General features: G+C 42.8%; 1 protein-coding gene across 9 annotated transcripts in view; it reads left to right on the plus strand.

Annotated features, from left to right (window-relative positions):
* The window catches only part of LOC135055219 (syncytin-1-like), a 113,773-nt gene that overhangs the window by 82,023 nt on the left and 9,286 nt on the right, over positions 1–22,464 (plus strand). For 4 of the 9 annotated variants that reach the window (XM_063959016.1, XM_063959011.1, XM_063959013.1 and 1 more), the window contains one exon: positions 13,628–13,706. The exons of 4 other annotated variants lie outside the window; for them this stretch is intronic. The gene's annotated coding sequence lies outside the window, so the exon portion shown is untranslated. Of the gene's footprint in view, positions 1–10,906; positions 11,185–13,627; positions 13,707–22,464 lie in introns of those variants that run through there. One more of the 9 variants, XM_063959018.1, reaches the window with a different exon arrangement.

Here is a 22,464-nt window from a genome sequence, read left to right on the forward strand (position 1 = left end):
TTACTGCTTGCTCTATAAATACTTTACATTGCAATTGCAAATTCACAAACTATAAGCCATTCACTAGGACATTTTATCATTGGTATTATTTATCTTCTCCATCAAATTGTCTTTAATCTGTTCTCAGCCTGTTCGAAATTTCTTTTGCCAAACTACTTTACTGAGCATATGTTAGCGAGGGCAGTTGAATCTAACCACATCTCTCTAATTACTATCTTTCATTATTCCTGTAACAAACACTATAATTGTTTTGGGCTTAGGTTTCCTACAGTGCAGATTAGAAGCAGACTTGTTGCAGTTTGAGTTTAGCTTAACCTTCTCTCTCCCTGTGTTGTTATGCAAAAAAGATGCTGAGGAGCACAAAAAAACCCTGTAATTTCTTAGTTTCCTTAGTGACCTAATGTACTTGCATGAATGCTATACATATAAAAGAATAATATTATGGGCATTGGTTTCTACAGTTTCCAAATGTTGTTAGACACTAATACTTCATTAGAATCTGCACCCAGGAAAATCTAGACAGGGATACTCTACGCCATGGTGTGTGTCTTGCGCCAGTCAAGGGCATGTCTAGTTTTGTTTTCATGTCATATGCCCTCTCATATTCATATCGCCTTCCATATTGTGTGCTACCCAATCTCCCCTCATATCGTCATGATATCACCTATCCATTATGACCACTGCATCACATAACTTTCCTAGAACAATATTTTTCCACACACTTGTACCCCCAACTTATAAAATAGTAGTGAATGGTGTATGTAATATATTAAATGTACAACTCACTGCACTTCTCATCAGTTATTGAGGCTCAATCAGATGTGGTTGTTCTTGCTGCTGTCATTGCTATCATTTGCCATACGCAATTGTGATTATATGCTAATATGGGCAGAAGCTAACCTGATCATAAGGATGCCCACTGCTATCTCAACATTTCCATCCAACACCGTATAATTCCTGATACATCGGTACCATTGTCGGAAATTGGGTCATTTATGCGCAGGCTGAGCTGCTCTCCCTGGACGCAGAGAGCTCGCCAGTAGCAAGCAAAATTACAACTGCCAGTTTATGCATACCTACAAAATGCCGTTAGAACGCCCGTAACATGACTGTGTTAAGCAACCCAATCCCCGTTACCACCCCTCTTCCTGTCACTCGCTTTGCCACAAATTCCTTGTTGTGACCACTATATCAATTCAGTTGCTGCAGGTGCGCACTATGGCTCAGATGATAAAAAAAATAATATATAGTAAAAAATCAATAAAGCATTAACAATGGAAAAATTGTGGTGTCAGTGTACTGTAATAAACATATTTTATCCTGTAAAGCAAACAAAAAAGTATACACAGTGGGGGTAATTCCAAGTTGATCGAAGCAGGAAATTTTTTAGAAGTTGGGCAAAACCGTGTGCACTGCAGGGGAGGCAGATATAACATTTGCAGAGAGAGTTAGATTTGGGTGTGGTGTGTTCAAACTGAAATCTAAATTGCAGTGCAAAAATAAAGCAGCCACTATTTACCCTGCACAGAAACAAAATAACCCACCCAAATCTAACTCTCTCTGCAAATGTTATATCTGCCTACCCTGCAGTGCACATGGTTTTGCTGCGATCAACTCAGAATTACCCCCAGTGTTCACAGAAACATAAGTTATCACATGAATTTATGAATTTAATAGTTGCATCATACAGTTAAAATATGTACAGATGTAGCCACCTTTATCTTGAGTGGATGAGGCGTTTGTCCCGATCGAGCATACGCAGCGTACTGGGGCGTAGGGAGGCGCGCCTAGTCACAGAGAGGCGTATCTAATCGCACGGAGGCAGACAGAGCGTTTGGCGTTACCTTACATGTAATACCTGCGATCATCCACCAGATGTCGCTTTTTACAATCACCACTGCGCATGCGTGTGGTCCCCCATAAAATACAATACTGAAATATACTGTATACTGTAGTAAGGACTACTTTACTAGTGCATCTCGTTAAGTACAGCGTCTCATTATGCTGCATTATTTAATACATTATATACAGTACAGACGCAAATAGTACAGCATGCAGTATACTGTATGGTCCATTTACAGTACTTTAGGAATATGTAAACGTCCAAATCCCGCAGACAAAGCAACATAAAACCAGTAGTGTACACTGACGCAAATGGACGTGTTAGAAGTTCATTATTGCCTAATGATACTAGGAATATTGTACAGTATGTTAGCGTCCTAATCCCGTAGCCATTATGGCATAATCAAAACTAATGGATTTATTCATCTGTCTGCGGCGAAGTGGTGAAGTGCTCCGCTTCCTATACTCAGAGTCCCGGGTTCGATTCCTAAAGTACGAATGCATGTTAGTTTTTTCCAGACACTTTTTTTTTTTTTTTATTTACATAAACCAGGGCAAAGCTGCAGGAGCGGTTCCACTGTTAAGGTTCTATGCACCGTACAGTACACATACAAATTTGTAACAGACTCAATAGAAATGGCTACCACCTATGACTCCTTGCCCCACAGAGGCCCTAGGCTACGGAGCAAGTAACAGTGCAAGTTTTGCAGTCTACGGGGCAATGCTGAAGGAGCATCACAATCCCCTAGCTAAAATACACAGGGGCGATAGGGATAAGCGAGGTCTATGCACATTACGGTACACCGGACTCGATCGCACAGCACACTGACAAAATGGCCGCCGACCGTGAACCCCCACCATGTGGCAGGCAGCGCTCGGATATGGAGTGAGAAATGGCATAAGTTTTGCAGGCTACGGGGCAATGCTGAAGGAACGTCACAATCCCCTAGCTAAAATACACAGGGGTGATAGGGATAAGCGAGTGCTATGCACACTACGGTACACCGGACTCGATCGCATAGCAAACTGACAAAATGGCCGCCGACCGTGAACCCCCACCATGTGGCAGGCAGCGCTCGGAGATGGAGTGAGAGATAGCAGACGTTTTGAAGGCTACGGGGCAATGCTGAAGGAGCGTCACAATCCCCTCGCTAAAATAACAGTACACAGAGGCAATGAGGTCCCGTAGAATGATCAAATAATAAATGCTGTATAATGTACAGTATACAGAGCCAAAACAAGGAGTTTAAGCAACAGTGTGGTACATTAAAGTCAGGGATGTGGCATAGTACAGTAAGTCAGCGGCCAAGTCCCCTAGCCATTAAGGATTAATATCACTGCTTACAGTATATTTAGACATGAGCTTGTGTACAGTATCTGTCATGAGGTGTTTTTTTCACTGACACTATTATTTTTTTCTATTGTAATATACAGAGCCGGCAAACTAGCCAAACGGGAATAATCAGCTTTTGCTGAATAAAATGAGATGCTACAGTACATGCCTATATTCTGTGTGTGACTGCGGCTCTATGAAATTAAATCTGAAAATTTAAATATGAAAAGCATTACTAATTTGCGGCATTATGTGTATAAGGTGTACTACAATATTTTCTGGCGTAACATAAAGAAAGGACACTACTGCATGGTCTAATGCAGTGGTTCTCAAACTCGGTCCTCAGGACCCCACACAGTGCATGTTTTGAAGGTAAACCAGCAAGTGCACAGGTGTATTAATTACTCAATGACACATTTTAAAAGGTCCATACAGTAGGTGGAGCTAATTATTTCACTTGTGATTCTGTGAGACCTGCAAAATATGCACTGTGTGGGGTCCTGAGGACTGAGTTTGAGAACCTGTGGTCTAATGTAAATAAAGATCAATGTGGTGGGGTGTAATGTGAATAAGAGCAATACTGTTAGGAGTAATGTGGTACTATCATATGATTAAAATGAGAATAAGAGACACTATTGCATGATATAATGTGAATAAAGTTGCAGTTCTGTGTTGTGTCATTTCATCTGGGGGTATTATTGTGTTACCATGCCCCTTCCCAGCAAGAACATGCACTGTTTTGGGCTGGCACTAAATGTTCACATTCTTCCTATTTAAAATATAGAGGGTAGGAGCGCCAAAATGGGTGATGGTGCTGGGAAAGGGGTGCAGGGTTAGATGCAGAACTAGCATTTGTGCAAGAGGGCATCAGCCTTCATCGCTGGCCCACGATGCCTCATGAGAGAGTCACAATTTCATGTGTAAAAGTACAGCAGACAGCGCCCGACCCCCTCCCCATTGGTGTTGGTTTATGCCTTAGGGGACTCAGACGCTCACATTTCTAAAGCATGGTATTTTCGTCCCGCTAGCCCAGGGATGGGGAACCTTCGGCTCACCAGCTGTTGTTGAACTACACATCCCAGCATGCCCTGCAACAGCTTTAGCATGGCCAAATAGCAAAACTGTAGCAAGGCATGCTGGGATGTGTAGTTTAACAGCAGCTGGGAGCCTGCACAGGTCATGCAGTAGACAGGGAGGGAATTCAGGTCATGTGAAATACACAAACGCTGAAGATCTACAGTACTGTTTTGCTCAGTCAGAATACACTCATTTCTACTCATTGCCGCTGTGTAGTTGCATTTAGCGTAAAGAATCACTCCTGCAGATCTACTCTGATTTATGTGAAACCTGTGTGCATCCTTCCATTGGATGTATTAGAGAGAGGAAAAAAATAATATTAAAGTGAATGTCACGGGAACACATTAAAAAAAAAGGTTGGCACTTCCTTCCCATTGGTGTTGGTTAATGCCGTAGGGGACTCGGACGCTCATGTAATTTCATTTCAAAGGCACGGTATTTTCCATCATCTCCCCCTAACCCCATCGCCCTTCCCCCCTGGGAGCCTGCACAGGTCATGCAGTAGACAGGGAGGGAATTCAGGTCCTGTGCAATACACTAACGCCGAAGATCTACAGTACTGTTTTGCTCAGTTAGTTGCGTCAGAATACACTAATTTCTACTCATTGCCGCTGTATAGTTGCATTTAGCGTAAAGAATCGCTCCTGCAGATCTACTCTGATTTATGTGAAACCTGTGTGCATCCTTCCATTGGATGTATTAGAGAGGAAAAAAAATAATATTTAAAGTGAATGTCACGGGAACACATTAAAAAAAAAGGTTGGCACTTCCTTCCCATTGGTGTTGGTTAATGCCGTAGGGGACTCGGACGCTCATGTAATTTCATTTCAAAGGCACAGTATTTTCCATCATCTCCCCCTAACCCCATCGCCCTTCCCCCCTGGGAGCCTGCACAGGTCATGCAGTAGACAGGGAGGGAATTCAGGTCCTGTGCAATATACTAACGCCGAAGATCTACAGTACTGTTTTGCTCAGTTAGTTGCGTCAGAATACACTAATTTCTACTCATTGCCGCTGTATAGTTGCATTTAGCATAAAGAATCGCTCCTGCAGATCTACTCTGATTTATGTGAAACCTGTGTGCATCCTTCCATTGGATGTATTAGAGAGGAAAAAAAATAATATTAAAGTGAATGTCACGGGAACACATTAAAAAAAAAGGTTGGCACTTCCTTCCCATTGGTGTTGGTTAATGCCGTAGGGGACTCGGACGCTCATGTAATTTCATTTCAAAGGCACGGTATTTTCCATCATCTCCCCCTAACCCCATCGCCCTTCCCCCCTGGGAGCCTGCACAGGTCATGCAGTAGACAGGGAGGGAATTCAGGTCCTGTGCAATACACTAACGCCGAAGATCTACAGTACTGTTTTGCTCAGTTAGTTGCGTCAGAATACACTAATTTCTACTCATTGCCGCTGTATAGTTGCATTTAGCGTAAAGAATCGCTCCTGCAGATCTACTCTGATTTATGTGAAACCTGTGTGCATCCTTCCATTGGATGTATTAGAGAGGAAAAAAAATAATATTAAAGTGAATGTCACGGGAACACATTAAAAAAAAAGGTTGGCACTTCCTTCCCATTGGTGTTGGTTTATGCTGTAGGGGACTCAGACGCTCATGTAATTGCATTTCAAAGGCACGGTATTTTCCATTGTCTCCCCCTACCCCCATCGCCCTTCCCCCCTTGGAGCCTGCACAGGTCATGTAGTAGACAGGAAGGGAATTCAGGTCCAATGGAGGGACTGATAGAGTGGATCTGCAGACAATGAACCTCTAGTGAGGAAAATAAGCCTTGCAGATGCAGTCAAAATGGATTGTAGTGGTGAGAGCCTATTTTTGGGAAGACCAGTCAGGAGACTATTACAATAATCAATGCGGGAGATAATGGGAGTAATTCTAAGTTGATCGCAGCAGGAACTTTGTTAGCAGTTGGGCAAAACCATGTGCACTGCAGGGGTGGCAGATATAACATGTGCAGAGAAAGATAGATTTGGGTGTGGTGAGTTCAATCTGCAATCTAATTTGCAGTGTAAAAATAAAGCAGCCAGTATTTACCCTGCACAGAAACAAAATAACCCACCCAAATCTAACTCTCTCTGCAAATGTTATATCTGCCCCTCATGCAGTGAACATGGTTTTGCCCAACTGCTAAAAAATTTCCTGATGCGATCAACTTGGAATTACCCCCAATGAGAGCAGAGTTTATCCTGTATCTTATGTAAGATATGGTCATATTTTGAATTTCTTTCTAAGATGTATTTAACATGATTTTGAGACATATTGAATGTGGGGAACAAAGGGCAGTTCAGAGTCAAGAATCATACCTAGGCAGCGAGCTTGTGGGGTAGGGTTGATATTAACAGTGATAGAGATATTAGTTTGGTAACTACTATTGGCTGGTGGAAATATAATTAATTCTGTTCTGAAAATATTTAAAAGTTTGAGGTGTCGAGATGTCATCCAAGATGAAATGGCAGAGATGCATTCAGTGACACGTCATATTACAGATGGTGACACATCTGGGGAGGTTAGGTAGATTTGAGTATCATCTGTATACAGATGGTACAGAAATCCAAAAGAGCTGATTAGTTTGCCAAGAGATGAGGTATAGATTGAGAAAAGCAGAGAACCTAACATCACATCCTTAAAAGATACCTTTATGGACCTGTTACCACCTGTCTTTGAGTAAGTCAGGTGTGTTCATATGAGGATACTGTCTTTGTATGTTGGGTTTTTTATTTATAAAAAAAACTATCCATCTTCCGAATATTCATATCACCTAGTTAAAACCCCCATTCTTTATTGACGAAATAAACAGCTCTACATCTTTCCCATTTGAAGCGATTTCGCTACATATTGTTTTTTATTTTTTCTTTAAATATGGCTTAGATATCCATCATAAACTGGACCTAGATTGTACCTGGTCTCTCATCTGGAAACAATCCAGCTAAGTATTTGTTCTAACACTCTCACATTCACCATCACTGCTTGAGCGATAACGCCATCTAGTCCGCACCACCACTATTCACACAACCTAAGACTGAGCCTTGTGGTACTTCAACTTAGAGCGGTAGCGAAGAGGAGGTGGATTCAAAGAAACAAACACTGAAGAAGCGATTAGATAGGTAGAATGAGAACTAAGAAAGGGTTGTGTCATGAAGACCTAGGGATTGTATTATTTGTCTGAGAAGAGAGTTGTCAACAGTGTCAAAAGCAGCATAGAGATCAAGGAGAATAAGTAGTGAGTAATGGCCTTTAGATTTAGCAGTGACCAGATCATTCACTACTTTAGTCAGTGCTGTCTCTGTGAAGTGTGTGAGGTGAGTGTGGGCAAGTCTCTCAAGTAGCTTGGAGGGGCATGGGAGCTGAGAAATGGGACGGTAATTTGAGAGAGAGCTAGGGGCAGAATTTATTTTTTTCAGAATGGGAGTAAACACGGCATGCTCGTACAGAGAAGGAAAGATACCAGTAGACAGAGAGAGATAACATATGTTTGTTAAGGTTGGGATGAGCACAGGAGACAGAGCTTTACTAATTTGTGAGGGTATAGAATCAAAAGGAGAGGTAGTAGAGTATGCAGACAAGAAGAGTGTATATACTTTACCTTCATTTGTGGGATCAAATGAAGAGAAGGTGTTAGAGGGTTCAGTAAGGGAATTGAGCAGGTTACTGGCTGTGGAAGAGCATACCATTTCATTTCGGATCTTATCAATATTGTCCTTGAAATAGGAAGCAAGATCTTGCCCACTGATAGTGGCTGGTGGGATTGGTGAGGGAAGGATAAGAAGTGATTTAAATGTTTTAAAAAGTTGCTTGGGGTTAGAGGCTTGAGCAGAGATGAGGGACTGGAAATATGTTTGTTTGGCAGTGTCCAGAGCATTATGATAAGAGTGGTAAATCATCTCACATTATATGTGAGAAAGTCACTTGAACTATGAGATTTATGCCACTGATGTTCTACTTTACATGAGAGGTTTTGTAGGTATCTTGTGAATTTAGAGTGGCACAGTTGACATCCAAGTCTACGTGGAGTGTGATGGTAGCTGGAGCCACTTAATCGAGTGCTGCTTCTAGAGTTTGGTTAAGGTGTGATACAGCAGTGTCAGGAGAGGTGAATATAGAAACTGGTGAAAGCAGTTGTTGCAGAGAGGTGGATAGTTGATGAAAATCCTAATAGAATGTATTTCAAATGATGTCAATGTGAGTGATGGAATAGGTGGTAAAATTGTGTGTAAGATTTGGACAGTAATAATCCAACCCCACCTTGTTTACTGTTACCAGGCCTGGAGATGTGTGTGAAGTGGAGGCCACCATGTGACAGTGATGCAGGGGAGGCAGTGTCTTATTGTGTGATCTATGTTTCTGTTATAGCCAGCATTTTGAGGGTTTTTTTAAATGAAAAGGTCATGGATAGATGTTTATTTGTTGCAAACAGAGCGTGCATTCCATAAAGCATTTTTTTGTGACTTGGAGGAAGATGGGAGAAATGTGATGTTTATAAGGTTTGGTGGATTTATATTCCATTGTGTATCAGCTGAATGCTATTGTGGTATGTGGGTGGGACCTGGATTTGAGGATATGTCACCAGCTAGTAAAAGCAGAAGAGAGAGACAAGTATAGTTGGAATTGGCGTGTGATAGTTATTTAAGGAGTCCAGGTAGCTGAGGAAAATCCTATCCTATACCTAGAAAATAATCCTCCATTTATTTAAAATAACAATAAAAAAAGAACTAAAGTGTATCACTTGTATGCTCACCTCTCTCAACATGGTCAATGTGCTGCCTATTCAATTCCATCATACAAACGTAATATTAGAAAATGATGATGATATTGATCTATGTAATAAAGTTCTCTGGAATCCTATCTCTATTATATGTAAGCGAAGAGCACTTAGGAAGTTTGAGAATTTGTCATATTTTTTAAATTTGTTCGGATTCCATGATCACATCCCAGTTCACAAACATTACCATAGCCACATACAACTATATTTATTTACTAACAGTTATTTATGCAGCACACATATTCCATAGCGCTTTACAGATACTATTTACATCAGTCCCTGCCCAGTGGAGTTTACAATCTAGGGGGGTGATTCATATTCAAATTTAGCACATCTACGATCACTTTCCCTGACATGTGGGGGGAAGCCCAGCACAGAGCTAGTTAGCCCCGCATGTCTGGACCTGCCCTGCCCCACGGGTGTAAAAGCATCGCACGGCGGTGATGCTTTTGCGCCCGCCAAGTAGCACCCTGCCTGAGCAGCCTAGCTTCACTGGCAGGCGGCTACCCGCCACCTTATGGTTTGCATCGGTGACCTCACACTGTGGCCGCGGCCCGCCCCCACAATGGTCCGGACACGCCTGCTTTGTCCGGTCTGCGACCCACCAACGGCGTTCTAACGCTATTGGCACGCCCCCTCCCACCCTGCGAGCCTGTCAATCAGGCAGAGGTGATCGCACCAGTGACATGCTTATAGCATCTCTCTAGGACTCTGTTGGGTGCACACGCGCAGTGTGCCCGCTGCGCGACCGCACTCCACAAAAGCCTTCAGAGTGCGATCGCTGCTGTTGCAGCAATCACCTCTGAATCACTCCCTATATTCCCTATCACATGTACATACACAGGGCCAGATAAAGGGCCACATAGGCCTGGGGATGAAAATGTTCAAAGGCCTATACTGGAGGGAAAGAGATGTGACCAGTGCATTGTGGATGTGGCCAATGACATGTGGGTGTATACACTCCCTAGACAAATAGCCTCAAAGTATTCCTAAAAATAGAAAACTTGCATCATTTTGTGATAAAAATAAAATTACAATTAATACTTATGATTTCTGGCCAACCATGGACCCAGCTAGGCAGCTGGTCATCATTATGCTACCATGGTGATAGGCCTATATGTATGTGGAGGCCTGGAGCTGTAGCTCCATCCACGCCACTGGTTCAGTCCGTCTGTGGGGACTCATAAGCAGGGTATTCCCTGCTAATTGAATAGGTCTGGTAGCAGCAATTGAATCCCCCCATTAAATGCAGTTCTTGTGCTATTGGGAACATACAGATGGAGTCACGCTAATCATTGCTCCGTCCGTGCCTGGGCACACCTGCCTAGGCCCATCGCTGCATGACATGCATATGCCCCATTCAATTTAATGAGAGCGTCTCTGTGCACTCTCGTAGCAGGGCTAGTCGCTAGATCGCCTAGTCCCACCGGGAGTATACAGGTGTGTCCACATGTATCTTTGCTATATCCCACCATGTATGGCAGAGTTTTGCATGCAATAGACTCAGAGATTTAGCCATGCCTTTTGATTTTTTCTTAATTTGCTTCTTTAATATTTTCTTTATACATATTCTATTATCACAAACTAAATTTTAAAATCCATCCACTCGTTACTCGTGAAAAAAATTGTGGACACATCTGTATGTCTGCGATGGAGCTGCACTAGATGAATGCGGCTCCATCTGTAAATCCATCTGGAGGAGACAGGTGATATGTAATACCCTGCTATGTGAGGCATTACAGCTGAATTATATGTCATTACAAAGTGAGACCACAATTCCCAGCACCCTCTGCAGCTGCTTAAGGCGACAGGTGCACGTCACATGAGCAGAGTCAGGTAGGGAAGCCAGGGACAGTTGGAAGCGAGCAGCAGTTGGTCGGGGCAGTTGTTGTGCCGCTCTGTGAGTGAATGCCTTAGTATGTGGGAGCTCTTCTCACCGCCATACTGAAGGAGCAGATTGGTTCTGGCAGGAGGGGAAGCTACTAGTAACTTCCCCCATTTTTTGCATAAACCAGGAGGGTGAAACACTTAAGTGCTGGGTTAGGACTACCCAGATCACTTAAATACTGTCCAGTTCTGAAGTGGCTCATTTGGAAAATACAGCAGGAGTAAAGGAAGAAAAGAGACTGAGAATCAGCACACTCCTACACGGTATCTTCAGAGTTTCTTGAGGAATTTCTTTAGACATATTGGTGTCTATGTACTAAGCCTTGGAGGGAGATAAAGTTGATAGAGATAAAGTACCAACCAACCAGCTCCTGTCATTTTTCAAGCACAGGCTGTAACATGCATTGAGGAGCTGATTATTAGCCGGTACTTTATCTGTGTCCAATTATCTCTCTCCTGTGTACACACTTAGATAATATCGGCATGATTTTCCATATCAGAATGACAATTCGTGCTGATCGTCTAATATGTACCTGTGATTGCGTGCTCCTGCGGGTCACATATGACTTCTTCCGATTGGCAGTCCTAGCTTTCTATGTTCTTAGAAAACAATATGAAGTAACATACAGTAACTTAAATGCTCGAGATTGTATTTTTATATTTTTAGCATTGCTTAGTCTCTTGTCACTATACTCATTTTTCTATCTGGATTAAAAGTGTAAGAGATGCATTAATTAAGTTCTGTGCTTTGGTCATGGGAGTCTCTAACCTAAGAAAAAAGTGAGAGGCAACATCTGAGAAACGAGGTCTTATTGCTGAATATGCACAAATTACAGGGACTCCAGAGTAAGCAGATTTTGTAATATATTTATTTCTTTTGTCTTGGATAAAAGACACCAACGGGAATTAGCCCTAGGTGTTCAGCTGAGCTTTCAAAAGTCTTTCAGAAATGTGTATTTTAGCAACTTGGAAATACACAGCTACCGTTACATTTTGGTGAATTAATATATTGCCTATAGGTTACACTGTACTGTTTGTAGTTTATTATTAATATGTATTTAAGTATATAGTACCAGCATACTCAACAGTGCTTTACAATTGTGAACAAGCACAGTACTGTAATAAAACAATGAGCAATGAATAATCAGTGAAAAAACAGTGAACAAAGTTGGTAATATCTAAAACTGCCTTGCTAGCAAGCTTACAGTCGGGATCCGGTCAGAATCCCAGTGGTGGGGATCCCGGCAGTCAGAATACCGATGCCGGATTCCCGATACTACTTGGAATGCCGACACCAGCATCCTGAATAGGATCACCAGGCCGGTGCCAGATCCCAACCACCGGTATTGTGAATGAGGATCTGATGGCCTGCCTCACAGGTAAGACATGTGGAGGGTGGGGGGTTGAAAGGGTTAGGTTTAGGCTGTGGGGGGAAGGTTAGGGTTAGGCTGTGGCCCCGGGTGGGTTAGGTTTAGGCTGTGGGGATGGGGGGGGTCAGGGTTAGGCACCACTGGGGAGGGTTAGGTTTAGGCTGCTAAAAGGGTGCTGCACCCAGCTCCTGGCACTGAGGAGGAATCAGCATTTTGGTGACATCCCCGGTGCGGCTCACACACCCCACCCCCTAGTGACACCGCTGTGTGTCTGTCTGTTTGTCTGTAATGGAAGGACAGTAAAACAGGTTGCCACCTAATGAAAACAGTGATACAGGAACTATAACATTTGATACTTAGTCCCGGAATGGTATGCTACTGATCGGTGTGTAAAAGCAGTGGCATGGCTTGTACAGATACATTGGACCTGATTCTGAGGCAGTCACAGACATGGCGGTGGCTGCATCTTTTGCTGCAGATGATGCTACGTCTGCTAATGCCATCAATGATTTGTAAATATATTGCAGTGTCTTAAGAGTGCATTTCCATCTGGTGCATGTTTAGGTGGAGACATCCTATGGCAGGTGCAGGTTTTATGTCTGACCATGGCCTTCTGTGCTTGTGACTGTATATCCTTAAGGTTGTCACTTTCAGCAACATTCCCTGATGCACCCACATTGGCTTTGCCACCCTACTGTTACCTCCCAGTAATGCCTACTAAAATGATCAGGCTGTGCATCTGATTCTGTACCGTGTCTGATCAGGTACGCAGACAACCAGGACACATGTGCTGTGTGACTCAGATACTAGCGCAGACTTAAAACATTTGCCGTTTGCGTGCGCTATTAACACTGAATCAGCCTACTGTGTCTAGAGCCCCTATATTGCCATCCTTCAAAGCTCCTAAAAGGAATAACATTGCATAACTCAAGTCTCACAAGTGGCCTTGACAATATGAAAAAACCCTGCATAATTTTTTGGTTTTTTGAAAATTCATACTGCGCAATGAACTCCTAATCTCTTCTTCTTCTTCTCACTAATAATACTGTCGACCGCCTGATAAGTCTTCTGTTTTACAGGCTCCATTTCATGTAAGGTTTTGAACACTTGAGACAGCGCTGTAGACACACGGCTCAGGGTGTCAGCTGTTGTTTGTTGTTTTGGAAATTAACCCACAAGCACATTTTTTTCCCCGAAACCCTGTCACCTCAATTAACAAAACTAACACAATGCATGTGTGGCTTGCATATTTCTGAACTATTTAAGCTTTCAAATGAACATGTATATAATTTGCATATTTATATAACTCTTTCAATAACAAGATTTTATTTTTGTAGACCATATAAAAGAAAGATCTACTATCTGAAGTACAATTCCTCTGTGTTTTCACAGTTGATGCTTTAAAATTACAAAGAGGTACTGTACAATATATGTTATTGTATGCCAATGTTTGATATATAATACCCTTCGACAAAGCATTTGTTAACTCTTGAAAAAATGTCAAACTTAACCACTAGGTGCAGTGAACTTGTGGCTATGGGCATCAGGAACTGAAAGGAAGATGACTGAGTTGACAGTTATGTAGTCACCAAGAAAGTGGGGTGGATGGCAAATGCTATTGTGAATAGATTTAATCAATGTATTAATGAATTTGTTAGATAAATACTCTATGCAATATGAAAACTTTTTTTTTTCATGGGTGTGAAACACTAGCAATGCCCTAACGCCGCACATCGGCCGGTGCAAGCCTTGCCCTACAAACCCATACATGTACATCTTTGTGGAAATCTCCAGCATAAAGTGTGCCATTACTATAAAAAAGGTTTGTAGTGTGTAGCAGCAGTTTTGCCATACAGAAAAAAACTTTAGCAACAATGCGCCAAAAAAATTTGGTGTACAGCTACAAATTGTACAAATGAGTGCATATCCCAATAACACTTATACCCCTTTCACACCGCAGCTTTAACCTGGTAAATTGCAGATTTTTCAGCCTTCCTAAATGGTTCTAGCTGCGATGTGAAAGAGCCACCTTGAATTTACAGTTTTCAAAATACTGGTATTTTGAAACGGTTAAAAAGCAGGGTCCTTCCCGGTTCAGAACCGTTTCACTGTGCAGTGTGAAAGGCTCTGAAACAGTATTTCCAGGCCACAGGAGGTGATAGGCTGTCTCCATGTGTGATGTCACCAGGCAGAAGCAGGAAGCTGGAGGAAAAACACATCAGACACATGAGAGTGGGTTTAGAAGCGTTTTCTTACTGCAAATATATTATACAATGGCAACTTGGAGTGATGAAGAGGGGAGGGAGCTGTTAAGAATCAGAGGGGATGAGGAAATCTGCAGACAAATAACTGGGACAGTGAAGGATGCACTCATATATAAAAACATGGTTAAAATGCTTCAAGCTGCTGGGTTCCATCGTACGACTATCCAAATTATTAATAATTAATTAATTAATAATTATTAATAATGTGTGGGCCAGAAAAGTCCATTTATAATGACAACCACTGTTTTCTATGGGTGAAACGGGTTCAGTGTGAAAGGTACCGAAACGGTAATGAAATGGTAATATACTGGTTACAACATGCGATGTGAAGGGGGTTTAACTGCCCAGACTCGTTTTAAGAACCGTTTAAAGAACCGTTTCAAAAGCAGGTTTTGTGATGTGAAAGCAGCATTAGACAGAATAGCTAGATAATGACTTTTTGTACATTAATAATAGCGCTCTCCGAATACCATATTTAAATGTGCAACACCATTAAGTGACTTATGTGAGCAAATAAGAGAATAAAATCACCATAAAAAATAGGGAGGAATGTTCTCATGAATCTCTTGCATAGATATGGCCAATAATTTAATAAAATCCTCCTTTTCAGCAACATCTTTAAGAACAACTCTGAAAAGGAAGATTTTATTCAATTATCGCCCATATCTATGCAAGAGATTCATGAGGACGTTCCTCCCTCTTTTTTATGGTGATTCTATTCTGTTATTTGCTTACATATGTCACTTAATGATGTTGCATATTTAAATATGGTATTTAGAAAGCGCTCTTATTAATGTACAAAAATTCATTATCTAGCAGTTTTGCCATTGTAAATTTGCTCCTATGTTTTTATATCAACATTTCTCAAGACATACCTTCCTACTGTTTCAATTTTGGCAGGACTTGCTTTTTGGGCACTATCCCACCATCCCATTTGTGGGATGCAGTGTCCGACAGTAGGGTGGAAGGTTGGGAGGTTGTGAATAGATGACGAATAGTGAACAGATGACATGAATATGCATGTGGTATATATTTACACGTGTACACGTCGGTTTACTTACAGGACTAAAAGCACTACTTTAAAAAGACATTTAATATACTTTAAATGGAGCCACTGCAGCCGCTGAACTCAATCCTTAGCCTACGTACTTTTTACACAATTAGCGTACAGAGCTCCGTACCGTGTACGTACTTTGCGTACAAACGCCGCACTGGCCGTACAAAGTACACTCAGTGCGTACACACCCAAAGATACTCCGTGAACACTTAGCAGCTACACATGTGTCTGTAATACACTTATAACCTTAGCAGGGAAAGGAGACACGACACCAGATTGTATTTAAGATGCCGGGTTCCGACACACCAACATATAATTACTGAAAGGGGGTTACAATAACAATACAATACAATAGAATAATGACTACAATCAATGGTACATACGTGTTTGGTTTCGCCTGCGCTTCCCAGTCTGGTCCTCAGTCATCAAGGTAGATGACGTTCAGAGTCTGTGTCTGACCGGGCATGCAGCTGGCTCTTTTATACAATAGTCCAAAACCTAACACAATGGATACTGTAATCTCTTTGTCCATTGGACACAGGGATGGTCATTTATAGTACAGGAGATGTCATAGGTTGGTTTGAATAGGTGTGCGATGTCTGTTCCAGGTGCACTTGCAGGTGGTCTCCTCTGGGTTCCCGCCGTATACCAAATGTACAGTAAATACAGTTAATATTTATATTCTGCTCCTGCGCCTAACTATTCGCAGGAGCGTGCGATCTTCTGCAAACCAACACCGGAATATTGCCCTTAAAATACCCTACAGCTGGATACCAAACACCACCTTATAACCTTATTCTGTCCTCTCCTATCCTGTAAAGGTGAATCCCTTTGTTCTGATACCATTTAAACTGTTGTAACTTGCTGGTGTGATGCAGGGAGACTATGTGTACATTGTGCACTATTTGGTTAAATATGTAATGTTTTTTTATAGCTTTTCCATGCGATCACAAACCCTACCATAATTACCCATACCACGCACTAATATGCAGAACCGCGGGAGCGACCATACGCAAATTGCGAATATGTACACGCACGGCAGAATAAGTATGCACACGGAGGTCATCTGTGTGTAGTTTGTATGTGATGTGTGCACTGCAATATTTTTCGACTTCGACATTTCACCCTTTGGCAGTCACCAATAACTGCCACTAACTAATTAATAAAATAGAAAAATATATATACAATATATACAGAAGCTTGGGTAATCAGAGGAGAGTTGTAGGTGGGAAATGTATGACCTAGTGGGATAGTAAAAAGCATGTATGTATGAATCCATGTCTGAGGGGCATGTATCAGTGTGCCGTATATGTTCTAAATAAGCTTCGAGGTATTGCGAAGTATACATTAAATCCTTCTCATCCCGTATTAAGGGTCTGTAAATGGGCCAACAAACACTACCAAGCTCTTTTTGGCTTCTTGTTCCAACAAATGGGGTGCACATTTAGTTGATGGTACATGGAGGGGGAACATATGTGAGTGCTAGTATATGTGGATATCACCTGTCAACTATGTGTGCCATTAACTGGAGGTTGCAGAGATGAAGATAAGACACATATATAAAAATACATACACATAAACAATTTGGGTAGGGTTGACGTCTTTTCCGGTTGGATGTATCTGGGCAGAGGGGGAGACAAAGAAAAACGGGTGAAAGAAACAGGCCATGAAATTCATTTGCAATCCTTATCATAACGCTGTCTCTATGGATGGATCATAAATTAAATCTGCTGCTGTAACAGCACCCTCACTCCTTAGACTCGTCAAATTTGTGCCGTGCTTGCGCCACGTTAGAATTTTAACATATCTAAATATCAAACCAATAATTATGATGACTCCCAGGATACAAAGGAGAAACTTCCCCACACTCATAATGACATTTTGAGCCCACTCTCCTAAACCTGAGAACCATTTGCGTGGGTTCAACTATGAGACCCAGCCGGTCAGTTCTTTACCCACAGTCGCTAAAGTAAGGTTGTGCTTCCTCCTGAACTCCCACTTCAACTGCAAGATCTCGTCCATCTTCTGATCGATGATCTCCGAGGGGTCGTCAGTGCTGTTCGTAATATACGTACAGCACTTCACACCATATTGAGTTGCCAGAGTAACACAGTACCCACCTGTCATGGCTGTAACATAATTAAGGACCATCCTGTGCTGGATCAGTTCCTTCTTGTAGGCTTGTAACTCCCTTCCCGTATACCTGAAGGTGTCATCATACATCTCAGTGATATTATCTATCAAGTTCGCTAGCGCATGGATATACCTATAATTTATAGTTCCTCTGGCAGTACGGGTGATGTCTAATGCGAGAAGGAACTGAATCCCGGTGGATTCGTGGATTAAATCAGAGGCTGCATGCTCTGCCCTATCTATGAGGTGTCTCTTGATGATGTGTTTATAGTGAGTATGAGTATAAGGAACCTGAGCACTGCGGTGAACGTCTTTCATTTTATCATGGGCTATGGTCATGACCTCCGGTAGTACTCTCCCAATATAACACAATCCCTCTGAGCTGGGGGCAAGCCACTTGTACGCTTTCCTCCCACATATGAAATAGGCATCATCTGGGAGAACATAAGGGACAAAATGTAACGTCAACATATTGCAAACTTTCCAAGTAAAGAAACCAATCCCTAGTTCTCCCATCTGCTCAGTACAAGTATCGGGCTGGATGATATGGGCACAATACCCTGATGATACTTTTCCAACCCACATGGTCTTGCTTCCACGGGTATACCTATACCGAAAATACCTCCCACTGTTGGCTATTTGGTGTACAAGTTCAGAGTCTATGGGTATCCTATCAGCTCTGTGTGAAAAGGTCATTGTCTGGTTATTCCACGTCACTTCCCAATTTCCTGGTTTTTGGTAATTGGAAATATTAAAACCCAATAAGGACCTGTCTACATGATACTGGTGGAGCTTCATACTAGGGGGCCTGAAGATATTGAATTTCTTGTACACCGGTCTCCCACCCTGTAATTCGAGTACCTCATTTATTGCTAAAGGGTATGGTACTAATCCTGACTTACTCTGACCTTGAGGTACCTGTGAGCACACCCAGCAATCTGTCTGGTTTAAGACCGTACCCACTTGTGAGTGGTAATCACTCAACGGATGGCGGTCCATGTCGATATTTATGTTGGACTGACATCTCTGGATGCACCCATCCTCAACTATATTCTCACAATTCCTACAAATACAATATTCATCAGACAATAACCCTTCACAATGCCTCCGAGCTCCATGACTACCAGAGCGCTTACTGATACCAGCCTTTAATCGAGTGATGTGCTGCTCCTGAGATCCTACAAATTCATACTCACCATTAGAACCCATTCCAGATCCCCGCTCGACCTCTCTGGGACCCTCACCAAAGCAAATTGTCCTGATCAAAAACAGAATTACTAGTAGAACCCGAAACGCAGTCTCTTGTGATAGATCCATTTCGTTAGGGGAAAGAAGGAAAATAAGAAGGAGAAAAGAAAGGAAAATTCAGGGGGAGGTGAAAAAAGAAAATGGTGCGTCAACCGTCCTAGATCTTGTTGCTCTCCATGCTCAGATGCCTTTCAACAGTCCTGCCTCTCAACTTTCCCGGAACAAACACTCCAGTGATACGAGGTTCTCCACACCCTGCTCTTTGTCACGAGTTCTCTCTGTCACGTCTAGCAGAGTTTGAGGATCCGGCAGCTGAGATTTGCCCAAGGAGGTAGCAGGCTGTGAATGAACCAGATGAGGGGGCTGGATATAGTTCCTTCGCATGGGACACAGAGCAATGAAGAACGTAGGCGGGGTTTGAGAGTCAATGGAAAGTATTTATTATGTACAGGGCTGAGGTAGAGAACCGAGGCTGGGGCACGATGGTTAAAGACGTGGCTGGAGGCAAAGAACTGTGGACTGTGATTTGAAAGACGAGACTGTAGATGATGAACTGTGGAACTGTGGATGGTGGTTGAAGACGTGGCTGGAGACAAGGACTGTGGACTGTGGTTTGGAAAACGAGGCTGAAGATAATTATCTGCAGGCTGTGGTCGGTGGAACAAAGGCGTGGCTGGTGAAGGAGATCTGTGGAGTGTGGCTTGAAAGACGAGGCAGAAGACCCGGGGCCGACTGTGCCCAAAGAGTCTAACTGGACCGGGTTTTCCAGGAGCGCTTCCACAGGCAGTAGCAGGCTAGAAACGGCAGGGCTGCAGCAGCAACAGACAACCGACCAAGCAGGATCAGGAGGAACCAGAATACAGCAGGAATCCTGGGAGCAAAGGCTAAAGCACCTACAACAGGGTTATGACTTGAAGCACTGGCATCCCTGTCCTAAACCAGCCCCCTTTTATAGGGAGAGCTTCCCCTGGATTGGCTGGAAGAAACAGTAAACAGGAACTATGCTTAAAACTTGGTCTCCAACATGGCGGCGCCCAGTAATGCAGACCTTTTTGCAAAGCCACATTGCTCACTGCCCCTGGTCTCCAAGCAACGGCTCATCAAGAGCGACCCGCTGTAGCGGCATCCCGCCGCCACGAGCGGATCCCCTCACCGCCGCTACTGCTGCCCACGAATCCGGTGCAGCAGCCCACCTTTACCGCTGCCCGCACATCGCCAAGGAAGCCAACCCAACGGCCCCAGCATACCGGTAAGAATCTGGACACTGACAGTACCCCCCCTTTGCGGGTGGACTCCAGACACCTATGTGGTTTAGTTGTAAACTTGGCATGAAATGTCCGAAGAAGTCTTGGAGCATGGACATCCTCTGCATCTACCCAAGATCTCTCCTCTGGCCCATACCCCTTCCAATCAACAAAGTACTGGATGTGACCATAACGTCTGCGAGAATCGAGGATCTTGTGAATCTCAAATTCGTCTCCATGTGCTGATTGGATCTTGGGTGATTTAGGCAGAGCAGCTCTGAACCGATTAAGTACCAATAGTTTTAAGATAGAAATATGAAATGCATTAGGAATTCTTAACTGCAGAAGTAATTTCACTTTGTAAGCCACAGGATTCAACATTTTTTCGATTGGGTAAGGCCCAGTAAATCTGGGAGCAAACTTTTTTGTAGGAACCTTTAATCTTAGGTTACGTGTGGAAAACCAAACCCGATCTCCTACCTTAAGGCTTGCTACAGCTTTTCGTTTCAGATCTACATAGGTCTTATATCTCTTGGATGTCTTGAGCAAAGTATTGTGAACTTGTTTCCAGGCTTCAGTAAATTGTCGAAGTGTTGACTCTGCGGCAGGAACCTCGAGCGTAGGCAGAAGTTGGAAGTCAGGAACTCTTGGATGGTAACCATAATTAATGAAGAATGGAGAAGATTTTGTGGCACAGTGATAAAGATTGTTATGGGCAAATTCTACGAATGGGAGGAAGTCCAGCCAGTCGTCCTGTGAGGAGGACATGAAAAGTCTCCAGATCCTGGTTCACTCTCTCTGTTTGACCATCCGTTTGGGGATGATATCCTGAGGAGAAGTTTAATTTCACGCCATGAGCAGAACATAGGGATCTCCAAAACTTGGCCACAAACTGAGGACCTCTATCAGACACGATTTCCTGTGGTAGACCATGGAGTCGAAAGATCTATGCTATAAACAATTTTGCCAACTGGGATGCAGATGGAAGATTAGCCAGAGGAACAAAGTGTGTCATTTTAGAGAATCGGTCAACTATGACCCATACGGTGTTCCACCCACCAGACATAGGTAAATCTGTAATAAAGTCCATAGAAATTTGCGTCCATGGTCTTAGTGGCACCGGCAAAGGATGGAGTAACCTGGCTGGTGGACCTTTGGGACTTTTATGCTGGGCACATTTTGGACAGGCAGCTACAAATACCTGAATGTCAGTCCTGAGATGAGGCCACCAGTAGGAGCGCTGAATTAATTTAAGTGTCTTATAACCGCCCGCATGGCCCATGAAGGAGGAGAAGTGAGCCCGTGTAAGAAGTTTTTTGCGAAGATTTGGTGCAACGAAGATCTTCCCTGGAGGAGGAAGTGGAGAGGTATTAGTTGCAGAAAAAGAGGTGGATTCCAGGATAAATTGCTCTTTTGAACGGTCAGAGGGTTCTTCTGAACTTAGGGAGTGATAAAGATGGAAGCCATATTTGTTCATAAGACTCCATTTTGTTTGACATCTGATAATCTCTTTCAAATTGTTTTCAGCTTAGAGCTGACACAGGAAAAAGTACGAGGCACTGTACTTTGTTTGAACTCATATTGTGAAGTTATGACCTTTATCTAAGATATACTTTCCTTGCAGCTAGACGTGGAGGCTTCAAAAGGTATTTGTCAGTTTGCGGTATAGCAGGTGTGAAAACATAACCAGACATATGTAGGTTATGAGCTTAGCAAAAGTCCCCAGTTGCCCCACATAAAACCACATATAGAAATTATAGCCTTTACTAAGAAGATAGGAGTTTATTAACCAATAGGATAAGAAAAGTATGTTAACCAATAGAATTAAAGAGATCATTAACCAATAGGATTACGCTTTGTGTAAGGAAACTATGACACTGTTTGCAAATATGTATCTCTTTATAATGTAATGCTTTCAGGATATAAAGCAGCTCTGCTCTGTTATTCCTCACTAAACACACGTGGCTAGTTATTACAAAGGTTACTTTGTTGACTGGTCACTGGCTGCAGCCGTGTATGAACCTGATGATGACTGACTGAATGCGTGCTTGAACTTGGATAAGCGAGGGGTGTCCTTTCCTGGGGTTACCTTTATCAATCTGGAGGTTCTGAATCCGAGATCCACATCACCTGTTGAACCGCGGACGACTGCGCGGACGGTTCCTGGACTGAGACTCAAAGCCCATGCATGGTACGTAGAGATATTTCTCTGTAGACTCTCATTCCCT

Source organism: Pseudophryne corroboree, chromosome 3 (assembly GCF_028390025.1).
Source record: "Pseudophryne corroboree isolate aPseCor3 chromosome 3, aPseCor3.hap2, whole genome shotgun sequence".
In the NCBI taxonomy this organism is placed as follows: Eukaryota; Metazoa; Chordata; class Amphibia; order Anura; family Myobatrachidae; genus Pseudophryne; species Pseudophryne corroboree.